Raw genomic sequence first — 14,090 nt, forward strand, 5'->3', positions numbered from 1 at the left:
TGATTCTTATAAAAACAAGCCTACAGATCACATATGTACGGTGAGAATTTCATAAAAAATACCAAAAATTCAATAATATGTTTCATTTAGCACTGTACCCATTTTGTGTGGATATATATAAGGAAATGAAAACCTATAAAATGGGTACAATGTCAAATGAAACATGCTATTAGATTTTTGGTGTTTTTTTTATTATTTTGACCATACAAATGTGATTTATATGCTTGCTTTTATAGGAATTTGATTCCCATGCATTGATATATTTTTATAAGGTGACCTACAATTTTCATAAGATTTTGAAGCTCCAAATACTATATTTTCATCTGAAATGCATGATCCAAGTATTGATTTCTAATAAATCAATCATGTTGAACACATTTGTGGTGTCAGAATTTTGAAAAAATATATGGAAAATCTATTAGCATATTTTATTTAGCACTGTTCTCATTTTTTCATTTCCTTGTATGCGTGTGAGATACATTATCTGTGCTAAATATGACATGGTGATAAATGAAATATTTTTATTGAATTTCTTGTGTTTTTTGAAATGATGACCGTACAAATGTAATCTATATGCTTGTTTTTATAGGAATCATTTTTTGGAGAATTTGATTCTAATGCATGAATAGGTTTTTATAAAGTTTCGACGGCTTACAATTTTCATAAATTTATGATCAAAATACCATTTAGCACCATGCCATATTTAGCACAGATCTTCTATCATATATATATATATATATATATATATATATATATATATATATATAGAGAGAGAGAGAGAGAGAGAGGGTAGGGTCCGTGTCTACTGCTGGGGTTCTTTAACAAATTTTTTAATCTGACTGGACTCTTGCAAAATTATAGGAATGGACTCATGCATCATTCGATTCCAACACACAAGTAGATTTTTATAAGGTTTGAAAATCCACGGTGTAAAATTTTTATAAATATCATAAATATTCAAGGCTTAAAAATCTTTTTTTAATAAAAAATCACGATCCAAGTGTCATTTCCTAGCAAATGGACCATGCCAAACGCATCCGCATGGTTAGATTTGAAAAAAACAACTTGCAATCCTCCACTTCGCTCGTGATAGGCTAACATAGGCACTTAAGGCAGTAAGCAACTACTACTCTCTCTCTCTCTCTCTCTCTCTCTCTATATATATATATATATATATATATATATATATATATATATATATATATCAACTATTCTACATTAAAATTGAAGAATATGAAGGATGGAGATCAGTGGTTATATAGCCAGCGTCAGCCAGGAGATTGGTTTTAACCACCAAGAAAACAAAACCTAAATCTCCCTCAGTTAGTATGCCACCAACAACAAAAAGGATAACCTCAATCTTTTTGTTGGCTGACAAAGCTGGCAGATTCTCTCCTTATTATTCACATGATTCAGCCAGCACTTTGTTTTGCTACCACTGGGATAGGAAACAATTGAGATCGCAGATGAAAAGCCAGGGGAGAACTCGGAATGAAAGTTATTTTGCAGATGGAAACGTGCTAAGATTCATTGTCATCACTGCATATTATATCCCTGGTGCAAATAATGCTTCTGTATGTTTTTTGTTGAATGAAGAGGATAAGAATCAAGCAAATGATGATGAGCAACAGGGAGATAGGCTTGAGTAAAATGCTTAATTTTCCTTTCAATCGAGTAAAATGCCCCAGTCAACCTTCAATTTTTCTCCTGATACTTTACCATGTAGTATATTCAAATGGTCATGAAGTAAACAATCAAAACACATACAAGCACATATTTTGACAGGTCAAGCAAATTAAGCACACCAAGAATCCTTCCAATAAAACCCACAGGGAGCGTCCCTTGCTGCAAGGTTGAAGATGGGTGTACTTTCCAGTGTGTGCAGGGGGGATATCAAGGGTTTTACAAACCAGGCGCCTGACTGTTAGCTTGATTCAGAATATGCTTTGACCTGCCCTAGAGGGTCATTAAACAAGGACCTACTACTCAAATGTGAAAATTTCCAGTGAATCGGTTTTATGATATCAAGCTCAATCTAGTCATACCAACAAAACAAGCCACAAGATTGATAAAATTTCATAAGGCAAAAACCAAATAGAACCAAGTACTTGAAGGTTTTGCAGCAGAATCATCTCTCTCTCTCTCTCTCTCTCTCTCTCTCTTAAAATCTGCCTCACATAACTTTTAACTCTTGATCCTTGCAGAGTTTAACCGATATGGTCAATATGCTTTAACATATCATTTAAGCTTAATCTTTCACAATGGCATGCCATCAGTTCAGCTCATAAGGGATGTACTTGATATGGTGAAGATGTATATACCAGAAAATTTTCATCTAAGACATATATCACCCTAAGGTCAACCTGGGAGGCCATTCACATATGCTCAAGGATTTCTTCCACTTCACTCCCATCTCATTACGTAATTAGGGCACTAAAATAGCTGGAACCATTTTTACTGACACAGGAAATGGTAACCCCACATCTTCCAAATGCTCTGTTAACAACAAAAACATAACCACTAGGCCAATATTTCTTTGCAGTTGAACGGCAAGGATCTCAGCAACAAAACATGGGTTTTCACTTTATCAAATATCTGAAGACACAAGCTGAACTTAAATGGGAAACCAAACTAGCTGACTAGTCCACCAGCCAACTGACCAATCACATTGGATTGCATTCGAGATTCAACTAAGCAGTCAAGGCATGTCAAAGAAGCTTTCAGTCGTGGCATGTGTAGGTTTTGAGATATTAATCATCAAGAGCATTTTCATAGCACTAGCAAAGGGCCGATGATTGCTTATATGTAAAACTTATCCCCAGCCTTTGTCTCCTACAACAGGTCTATCAAACAAGGTTCTAAAAGAGCATCAAATGACTGAAGAAATTTACAACTGTTTTTATATCTAAGAAGAAAAGAAAAACTAATCCTAACATGGTAAGCTACATTTTAGAGATTGAATTGTTATTCAAGGTCGAACTGAATTTGAATAGAAAATATAGTGAAGTGGAAGAAAAATAGCATTTTCATTTAGAATTTCCTTCTATTTTTCAATTTAGTCAGAAGGTTAGGGCCTAGTGTTCCTAAGCCAAGAATGCTTAATGAACCTAGTATTTGTAGTTTCTCAAGCAAAACCTAGATCCTGGAGAACTTATTTTAATCTTATTTCTGCACTTCTACATAGAATTTGAGGGGCCCCGGCCCCTACCTCCAATAACAAGTTAACGAAAATTCAAGCAGCAAAATAGATTGATGAATCAGACAGATTTTGCAGGGATAAGAATTATATATGCACCTCCCTTCATGCTTTTCAGTAATGTGTAATAAATTTTCTTTCTTTTCTAGGTTTTTCAGTGTCTCCTATTCACCATTTATGATTTATTTCTATCATTCTATGTGATTTATGAAAATCAAAGCTACTAACATATTAACATGACAGCACAAAGAGATGGTAAAGGAGGCACAGCAGTTGGTGTTTGCACATTAAAGGTTTATATGGGCTAAAGCACCACTTTAGATGGCACATGAGAATAGCCATCTTTTGCAAAATGGAATGAATGGCATGAAGTAATAAGTACAAGATAATAAATTCAGGTGAGATGCACCACATATCGTATCCATAAAATGACACTGAGAGGCCATTGATACAAGTTGCAGACCACATAGAAATGACTCTGATAGTTGGCATTAGCAATAAAAGAAATGATTAGCATTAGGGAGTAGCAAAATTAATGCTTTCTCAAGAAAGAGGAGAGAGGACTTGCAAGGGAGCATCCATAGTAACTTTTCCCTAAACCCCATAATCACTTTGCCATTGATATAAAGAAATAGATTCTCTGGTTCAACAAGTGGGTACCCTGGTTACTAGAAGGCCTAGAATCTTTTTGTTTCACGTATTTGCCAAGTCCCGTTATGAATAAGCTAATAATAAATCAAGAGTGTCAACACACCTCCTGTGTTCTTAGTATTCGATCAGCTGATCTTCCTAATCAGCAAGTATATGATCATTTCATTCATGAAAAATGAAGAACAATTTTTCATGATTGCATTATGTTTCAGCAACTACTATCAATATCAGGCCACAACCACTAGTGTCTAAGTTTGTATAATGTTGGGATTCTTCAATCATCATCTCAAAACATGCCCTAAACTTTATCATAACACAAAACCAACAGCTCAATTATATTGGAATGTATGGGGAGGAAACAAACACAGGATTCCAACATACATAAACTGCATGGGAGAACGAGTCATTAAGTTGATTGATCAATTCAATAAACACCCAAATGAAAAGAATAGATAGAATATCATCCAATTCAGAATAAAAAAAACTTCACAGTACAACCTAGCAAAAGAAATCGAAATATAAGGCCTCACAGATGGTCTCACACATACATTCTATATCAACAGAATTCACTCTCACTGTGCAACAAAACCATAGTTAAAACTGAAATTAAAAGCGGCTGAATCGATGTAGTTGACAATAGTTTGTAAGCAAATATTAGAAGAGATAAAAACATCAATTTTGTTTGTATTCTTCATTTTGATCCTGCCCTTCATCTTTCCATCATCACAAGAATAGGGAAAGGAAACTTCAAAAATGGCCATCAATTCGCAGTAACGTTACCGAGAAAGGCAATCAGGGAAAGCGACAGAGCAAAAAACGAAGAGAGAAGGAAAATGTGCGAATCTAAAAGGATCAACGGCCCGCTCCTCCGCCCATCCCAGCAGCCGAATTGAGCCCCAGCAGCATCCGGTTCCCGCCGGGGAGGTAAGCGACGTTAGGCGACTTGGCCAGCGTGGCCGCCACCTCCCTGGACGCCTCGATCCTCCGGAGCTCAATGAGGCCCATCCCGGCGGCTGCCGTGGCGTCGGAGATGAGCCTGGCGGCCTCGCTCTCGCCCTCGGCGCGGATGACTGCGGCACGGCGCTCCTGCTCGGCCTTGGCGACGACGAACCTGGAGCGCTCGGCCTCCTGCTGGGCGACCTGCTTCTGCTCGACTGCCCTGGAGAACTCGGCGCCGTAGGAGAGGTGGGTGATGGCGACGTCGTCGAGGACGATGCCGAAGTCGGCGGCCCGGCGGGTGAGGCCGTCGCGGACGAGGGCCGAAACGTGGGGGCGGTCCGTGAGGAGCTGGTCGGCGTTGAACTGGGCAACGACGGCCTTGAGGACCTCGTTGCCGATGGAGGGGAGGACCTTCTCGTCGTACTCGAGACCGAGGGTGGTGAAGATGGAGGGGAGGCGGGTGATCTCTGGGCGGGTGAGGACGCGGAGGGTGAGGCTGACCATCTGGAGGTCCTTGGTGCCGGAGACCGAAGAGAAGGTGTGGGGGCGGGTGCGGACGTCGAAGACGTAGGGCTTCTGCAGCCAGGGGACAAGGAAGTGGGTGCCCTCGCCCACCGTCTCCTCAAGGACGCCGCGGAACCGGTCGAAAAGCACCGCCCGCTCGCCGCCGTCCACCGTGTAGAGCGACGCCCCCAGCAACGACGCCCCCGCGCCCAAGCCAATCGCCGCCCTCGCCAGGTTCGTCAGGAACGACATCGCCGCTTGGCTGCTCCCCATCTTTCCTTCTCTCTCTTTCTTCGTCTTCAGCTGGTTAGTTAAACCCTGAACCCTAAAAAGTGAGCAAGAGAGAAGTAGAACAAAGGGCAGTGCGGTACTGAAACGCCAATAAGGACAGGACAGGACAGGGATGATGATCTGGTTTTACGGAAAACTATGACTGAGGATTTGGATATTACTGAGATGCCACTCTCTCTTTTCTTTCTCCACGCGAACAGGGGCGTCGTGGTCTATTACACAGACACGAGGACGCGTTAATCATGAGAACAAAGAGGAAGGGTAGTTTTTTAATCACAAAAAACTATATTTTATATATTAATGCTAAAAATTACGTTTTTATTAAAATAAAATTTTTAATTATTAAATATTATTTGTGCGTGTGAGTCCGGTTGGTTCTCGTAACATAGGTAGGTATCTTTTGTAGAAACATGGTGGCTGGGTTTTGGTTTATGATTTTTTTCAGGTATACAACCTTTCTCATCTCTTTTGCCTAATACCTGAGCTAGCTCAAGCGTTATATATATATATATAAGAACTGAACATAATAGGCTTTATTTTATATTTTGTCCCATTCTGCTCTCTAGTTTTGAAGTATTTTATGATAGATCTGAACCGTTGGATGTATTTAGTATGCTCAATTTAGTGAAAATATCATGTTTTTTTATTAAAAAATATAATTTTATGAGCCAGAAAAAACTGGTACCTTCGTATTGATTTTTTATCACTCTATAAAACGGTCAGATTTAGGTGATCTAAAAACCGGTTCCCAAGTGTTAGATGTGATAAAAAAATCCAAAAAAATTACCTTGTGAGGAGGCAAAACAAGGCAGAGTGAGAAGGTGGGCAGGAGGAGCACATTACTCTCTCTCTCTCTCTCTCTCTCTCTCTCTCTCTCTCTCTCTCTCGTCGACACCACATTCTTCCCCCCTCACCCATCCCCCCTCGCCTCACTCCCCTGCTGGTCTCTCTCTCTCTCTCGCTGCTGGTGCTTATCTGGCAAGTGCCACCTAACTCCCCCGTCAGTGACTCTAAGCCAGCGGCACCCTAACCCGACATTCGGTGACTCTCTCTCTTGGCTCTCCAAACACGACATTCAGTGACTCTTCCTCTTGGCTCGAAAACCCTCACCCGACACCACATTCTTCCCCCCTCACCCAGTTCCTCCTCCAGCCCCCGGCTACCATCGTCGGTGCTCATCCGACCGGTGCCACCTCACTCCCACGTCGGCCGCCACCAGGCCGGCGGCACCTAACTCTCTTTGTTTTGTTTTTTCTTTCTCTGTTTCCAGTGCCACCCCATTCCCCCCAGCCCATCCGACCACCGCCCGTCAGCACCACCAGTCTGATGACCTCCTCAACTGGTGCATCTCTCTCTCTCTCTCTCTCTCTCTCTCTCTCTCTCTCTCTTGATGATGATGAGAGGCAAGTTGCGGGGATCCAATCGATTTTGGAGTTTCTCGTGTAGTCGGTCAGTTTCTCACAACAAAGAGGCTCTCTTGGAGTTGGTGGAGGGGATTAATGCTTGGGCCTTTGCGGTGTCGCTTTAGAAGTGGGGGGCTCCGGTTAGGGTCCCATTTAGGTTGTCTAAGGGATTCTTTGCGTTCTTATCTGGGTTCCTGGTCAGCGGCTTGCATCGATGAACGCTTGATTTAGGGGACGTCTGGTGGTTTGTCAAGTCTCTTCGCAGGGAAGCTCTAGAAGACAACCAGATCCAGGGGTCGCTCAATGTTCTTTTTTTCCAGTCGTGCTTTAGCAAAGATGTATTAGAGGGGTGGAATCTGGTTAGAACGGTGTGAAAACCTTCTTTCTGCAAACTTAGGCGACAAGCAGATGTGTGTCGGGCGAAGCCAGGGGACTGGTGGTATACTGTCTGTTTCAATCGCAACTTTCGTTCAAGAGTTTTCTGTCACAGGTGTGGCTCGCATCATTTGAGAATTCAACGTATTGTTTGTCTCTCCGGTGAGTCTCGTATGTCAGAACCTTCACCACAGGCTAGACACTGGGTCCCTACTCCTTGTCGACATGTTGTATCTTTCTGTGATGTGGCACAGGTGTGTACCTTGGAGGAAGGTACCTCTCCATTTTCGGCAGTAAAGATAGAAATGCTCTAGATACCGTTGAAGATATCTGGTGTTGTCTGTTCGTCCCGTGAGGATGGACGTTCGTCGGAGTTCTACTGCTTGTATCTCGGAGCGGCCATCGGGAAGCATCCTTCTAAGTCGCCAAGCTGTCACATTTGCCCTAACGAGTTAATGAGTTCGACTGTTCTCGAGATGGAGTGTGGGTCCACTTGCGTTGAAAATTCTTCGAGCTCTATACGTTTATTTGGTTTGCCTCTTCGACTATTGGGCCGCCAGCACGATCTTGCTTCCGAAACTTGTGTTGCATTTATCGCCATGATGGATCCTGGGCCCGCTCATTTTTTTATCGTGGGATCCCTTGTTCTGCCGATTCTACACTTAGTATTCTGACGATAGTTCTACCGTGCAAAGGCGTCCTGGTGTGCATGGGGTCTGCCCCGATGTGTTTTTGGGTTTTACCTCCATGGTCTCATTTCACCTTGCATGCCACAACAAACCCACTTTCTGTGTTCAGCGGCCTGCCTGCCCAATCAAGACGGGGGATGTCCCGTAGAGGTTCTTTGAGCATCTGGTCAGAGGGACTCGTCGGGCGCCTGCTTGCAACCCGTGCATCCACAACCTTGCCCAGATTCAGGGTCGAGGGGTGGGTCGGAAGGGATCGATGACATGTTTGACATATGGGGCATGTCCTTCGTCGAGGCTGCGCGGGCACTAGGAGTGCAGATTTCACCCAAGCAGCTTTCTTCGATCCATCAACAGATTGTTCCTCGGGCACGATCGACGGCCAGGGTCGCAAATAATCATCGTAGAGCTAAATCATTGGCTTGTTCGCAAGCTCAGCTTCAAGAAGATGACTTCAGCTCAGTTCGACGCTCAGCCAGACAAAGGCGTACTAGGGTGTTGTCGGATTATTTATCATGATGATGTGTATTTGGAACATTAGGGGCATGAATTGTTCCTGTAAGCGCTTGTTTTTAGCTAATTGGATTATGTATGAAAGTTTGAACATCGTTGCAATTTGTGAAACCAAAATGGAGGATATTCCGTTATCAGTAGTATCTTACTTATGAAGAGGTGTGACATATGCTTTTAAACCGGCCGTTGGGTTTGCTGGGGGCATTCTGGTTCTTTAGAAAGCTTCTTTTAAGGTGGTAATAGTGAATATTGGTTATTTTTTCATCTCTCTGTCTGCAAACTTGTTGTCGTCGCTACAAGATGTTGTCTTCACATTTGTGTATGGCTCTATCGTGTCTGTCTCGCAACCAATGTTCTGGGTCGATTTGGACCGAGTTTTGGTTACATTTGGAACTCTTTAGTATTTAGGAAGGGATTTTAATTGCCTGTTGTCTACGCAGGATTCTAGTCTACCAGTTCTTCTCAACCCCTCCATTAGAGGGTTTCAGAAGTTTGCTCGACGAAACTAGCTTTACTCGGTACCTCATGTGAGAGAGCAATTCTCGTGGTCAAATATAAGGTCTTGCCCTTGCAGATACTTGATCATGTTTTTTTTCTCCCTAGAACTATTTCACGCAGTCCCATATGTCACTGCATGTCTGTTGCTGCGGACCATGTCAAATCATGGACAACTGACTGTTTCTTGGGGCACAGGCTTTAAAGAGTGTCGTAGGTTCTTCTTTGAGGAGTGGTGGCTGCTTGTGCCTGTCTTTCAACAGCTGGTTGGACAATCATGGGCTCAACCTGCTATGGGATCTTGGGCAACCATTCGCATTTATGCAAAGCTTCTTCATCTTCGTCAACGTATTAAGGGGTGACTGAGCTTTAATAACCTGAACAAGTTTAGGTTCATCGTCCAGTGGGAAGTTGAGCTTTCCTATCTGGCTCAACGTCAGGTCGATCTTGTTGGTGTGCCAGAGGGTCAAGTGATTCAGTTGCAGGAGTGTATCATCGTCCTCTCTACCCTCATTGCAGAATGGAGAGCACAAGATGAGCTAAGATGGAAGTTGAGCGCCAGAGTTGCATGGTTAGCTAATGGCGATGATAATACACATTTTTTTCATATGAACACATCAAATAAATACAGTAAGAACCAGTTACTCTCGGTCGAGATCGATGGATGTCAGTTTGATTAACAAAATTGTCTGTCAGCTATTACTTCTTATTTCTTCAAGCTGTATTCGACCGACTTAGGAGTCGGGGGGGTCTTCAGCGATATGGGCTATAAGCGGTTAACGACAAGCCAATTTGTTCCTCTGCAGGCTCGATTCACCCAAGTTGAGATTTCTAATGCTATTAGTAGACTTTCGAGATGGAAGGCCCCAGGCCTTGATGGTTTCCACGTTGACTTCTTCAAAGTTTTTTGGTCAATTGTTAAAACTGACATGCTCCACTTGTTTGATGAATTTTATCGTAATGCAAGGCTGCCTAAACCATATCATGTGACAGTAATCTCTTCAATTTCTAATAGGAAAGGGGCGTTAGATATATCCAATTTCAGGCTGATTTCGGTGATGGGTGCTCTGTATCGCATTATATATAAGGTGTTGGCTAATCAGTTGCACACTGTCATTGATCAACTTGTCTCTCCGAACCAAGGAGCTTTTATTCCAGGTCAAAGTTTGCAAGGGTCTTTTATTTGTGCAACTAAGCTTCTTTAATCTTTACAGTCGACTGGAGCACCGTACTTCATGCTAAAATTGAATTTTTACAAGGCTTATGATAGTCTGGCATGGGATTTTCTAATTGAATCTCTAACTAACATGGGGTTTGTCAGCCAGTTTATAGCATGAGTAAGGAGTTGGTCATGAAAGTTGTATCGTCGGTTTACATTAACAGACTAAGAGTGGAAGAATTCAAGTTGGCTAGAGGTGTGTGACAGAGTTGTCCCATAGCCCCTATCCTTTTTAATATCAGAGCAGATGATTTACCTATTCTCATAAAAAGGGTCGAACAAACAAGCTTCTTGGATTCTTTGGGCATTCCTGGTTTTGTTGGTCACACAATTCAATATGCAGACGATACTATAATATTTGGTCATGTGAATGTTAATCAAATGTTCAGGTTGTGCTTCATTATTAAAGTCTTTACTGCAATTTCAGGGATTCGCCTAAACGAGAGTAAGTGTGCTCTGGCCTTACTCAATGATGACCCTCTTCTACAATCGGCTGCTGCAAGGATCGTCAATTGCCCAATATCCGACCTTCCTATCAATTTCTTGGGTCTATCGTTGCACTCACTGTAGCCGGCGGAAACTTCATCTTGGATGTCTACTATAGAGCGGGTGTAAGGGAGATTGCAGTCTTGGAAGGCCCGATATTTATATTTTGCAGAACGAGTGATGCTAATTTGTCATGTTTTGGCCAGATTATCAGAGTTTCGTATGAGCATGTCCATTTTACCGAGGACAGTAGAACGAACGATTAACCGTTTGCTTTCGCACTTCCTTTGGTCTGAGAATGTGTCTCACAAAAAGTACCCGCTTGTTTTTTTGCAACAGATCGTTCTCCCGAGACGGCTTGGAGATTCTCACTCTTAGAAAAAGGAGCAATGTTTTAGTCTTGAAGTGGGCCTGGGTAGCTTTCACATCTCAATATCCTTGGGCTATGTTTGTTAGGCAAAAATATGGTAGTCTACCTGACTCCCTTCTTTCGACACCCACTTCAGTGTGTCATTCGTCCCTCTGGCTGGAGTGGCGGAAGACACTTCGGTCCTTCAGTGGCAGGGATCTTATGCCGATTCATGGCCGCCCGTGGCTTCACTGGGCAATAGCGAACGAAGATAGGTTCTCCATTAAACAAGTTTACCATTTCTTGTTGCCATCTGGGATGGACTGGTTTCTCACTGATTGTATGTAGGGTAAGGAGCCCGCTCTAAGGGCAAAAGCTTTGGCATGGCTAGTGGATCTGGATCGTGTTCAAACTCAGATTAATGTTAGGAAACAAGGGATTCAATTTCCCAGCATGTGTGTTCTTTGCGAGAAGGTAGTAGAGGACACGACTCACCTATTTTGGCTCTACCCAATCGTTCTAAACTTATTTTTTCAAACTTGGGGTGCACCGTCTGTTCAAACTCGTCTGAGTTCTGTTGTTCGAGACCTCTTGGTTGGTCCCATGATTTCACGACACAAAAAAAATGAAGATTATTGTGGCGGGTACAGTTGTTTTCAGCATGGTGGGTGATCTGGACTGAAAGAAACAACATCTTCTTCAGGGGCATCAAATTCGATTTCGAAAGGCTTCGACAATGGGTCATGTCTGATGTGTATCGAGCTCTTCAATTACATAGTAGAGAGGGGGGTTTGATCGGCTTATACTCTGAACTGTGCACAGTCACCATCTAGATTGTGGCTGTCTTACTCCTATGTTTCTCTCTCATCCAATATTCTATTGGATGTATTTTGGTAATGTTGAATGGTGAATGTTCTCTCTCTCTCTATATATATATATATTTATATATATTCAGTCAAAATAAATTTTTGAAAATGTGCAGGTCTGGGTTTAGGATTCTATTTTCGTGGCCCGGCAAAATCCAAACCCAATAATTTATTACAGGATCGGGTTTGGGTATACCTTGATTGGTCGGGTAGCCGACCCATGGACAACCCCTAATTGTATTAAAAATATTTTTATAAAGATGCGTTTCACGCTCCATAAAAACTGAGGCACTCTTTCATAGGAAATGACATAAACAAATGTCCTCATAGTAATACAACGCTTTGGATTATTTGTACAGTGTTCTCTCACGTTTTGGGACTGAGCCCTTTCTATTTTCTGCTTCCATCTTATATTTTGGCAACATATAGTTTGTCTCTATCACTTTTCTATGTTTGTGATTTGAATTGTTGATAACAAAGCCAGTAAAGTTAGTGCTACCATCTATAAGAGCACTTTCTGGTCAACCACAAATCAGATCAATGGAAGTTTGAACCTAAAGCACCCTTCTTATCCTTTAGATGCTGATCTTATATGTTCTAAATAATTTAAGTCATTAATATTTGGCTAAACCTTTGTCTACCAACTAATAAGAAGCATTCGCATGCTTGCATCCCAATTTGATGCTATGACCTTGTGATTAAATGGATCTAATACTATTTTGATGGGAAAGAAAGAATGTGACTGAATGGCTGGAAAAATAACATAAATATTTTGAACTTTCTTTTCTTCTAATATGATAAGGGAGCCTACAAGGGTACCAAGGTTTGCCAAGAGAGAGAGAGAGAGAGAGAGAGAGAGAGAGAGAGAGAGAGAGAGAGAGAGAGAGAGAATGGGTCGGATACTAGTTATGTCAGGTTTGACCCAACTCGCATCGGTTATCTAAAAATTATATAGATCCACTACCAGAATTGACTTAGGTCTCCTAGTAAAGCTCTAAAACAGCCAGAATTTGACCTTCTATGATACCAGATCCGCTCAAAACAGGTAAAACCTATTGTTTGATTGGATTAGGCAAAATGAATTGTGTTAGACTGGATCCTTCGGGCATGATTATGTTGCTTACCTGATTATGACAGGACCGAATCATATTTCTTACAGAGCAGACTCATCAGATCCGACCCATTTGCATCAATAAATTTGGTAGGGTTCTGCCTAACCCCAGCTTTCTCCTTGGAAGTTATATAAATAAAAAAGGAAAATCAAACAAGTCTACCAAAGAAGGCTGGAAAACTAAAGAGAAATGATTAGGTGATGGTCGCCTGGCTCTTAAAGTGCTTTAACCATGCACAATCGTAGGACCACAAACTACTGGTCCCAATTCAGGGTTGGGCATCGAGCCGGGACGAGTACGGATCCATAAGGGTTAGATGAACCTGACCCAATCCGGTTAAGATCAATTTCAAGCCAGGCCCGGGTTGGGCCTTCTAGGCCTGATGAATAAACAGGTCAGATCCAGTGTGTTTGCATATTGAACTGTCCCCAATTTGGGTGGGCCTGTTCAGTTAATCCTTGACCTGCCCCCATCTTGGCCCATTTTGGCTGTAAGGTACGCAGCCTAATGTCCACCCCTATGTCCAATTACTTCGGTCCTATATGCCCACTGGAATCATCCTTCAAAAACTAAAGTAGAGATTAAAATTCTTGGGCTCATGTCACAAATCATGTTCTCAGAAAAATCTGGTCAAAGAAAACTTCTCAGTAAGAAACTTTTTCTTCCTTTTAAGAAAATCTTGAAAAAGTGTTGGTATGTAAAAAAATATAAATTATATAATGAATATCAATATGGAAATGTATTGTTATTGTATTTATACCAAGACAAAAACATGATATTTTCAAATATTGCCTATATTTACTACTTACTTTTCAGATTCATTTTCAATCCAGATCAAAATCATTATTTTTCTACTGGATCTATATTCAGACGTGGATCAGATCCAATTTATTACCTATTTACAAAAAGACTGCTTCCAACCAAGTTTTACTAGATCCACTATCTGCGCATAAAAATTGGATCCAAATTCAACTTTACCTCATCGGATCTCATCCAACTCTGGAT

General features: G+C 41.8%; 1 pseudogene; it reads right to left on the reverse strand.

The window, feature by feature from the left end:
- Positions 1-4,330: 4,330 nt before the first annotated feature.
- Positions 4,331-5,616, reverse strand: LOC149816129 (prohibitin-3, mitochondrial pseudogene; annotated as a pseudogene).
- Between the last annotated feature and the right edge of the window lie 8,474 nt (positions 5,617-14,090).

This window comes from Nuphar pumila, chromosome 14 (assembly GCF_984573655.1).
Source record: "Nuphar pumila chromosome 14, dmNupPumi1.hap1.1, whole genome shotgun sequence".
Taxonomy (NCBI): domain Eukaryota; kingdom Viridiplantae; phylum Streptophyta; class Magnoliopsida; order Nymphaeales; family Nymphaeaceae; genus Nuphar; species Nuphar pumila.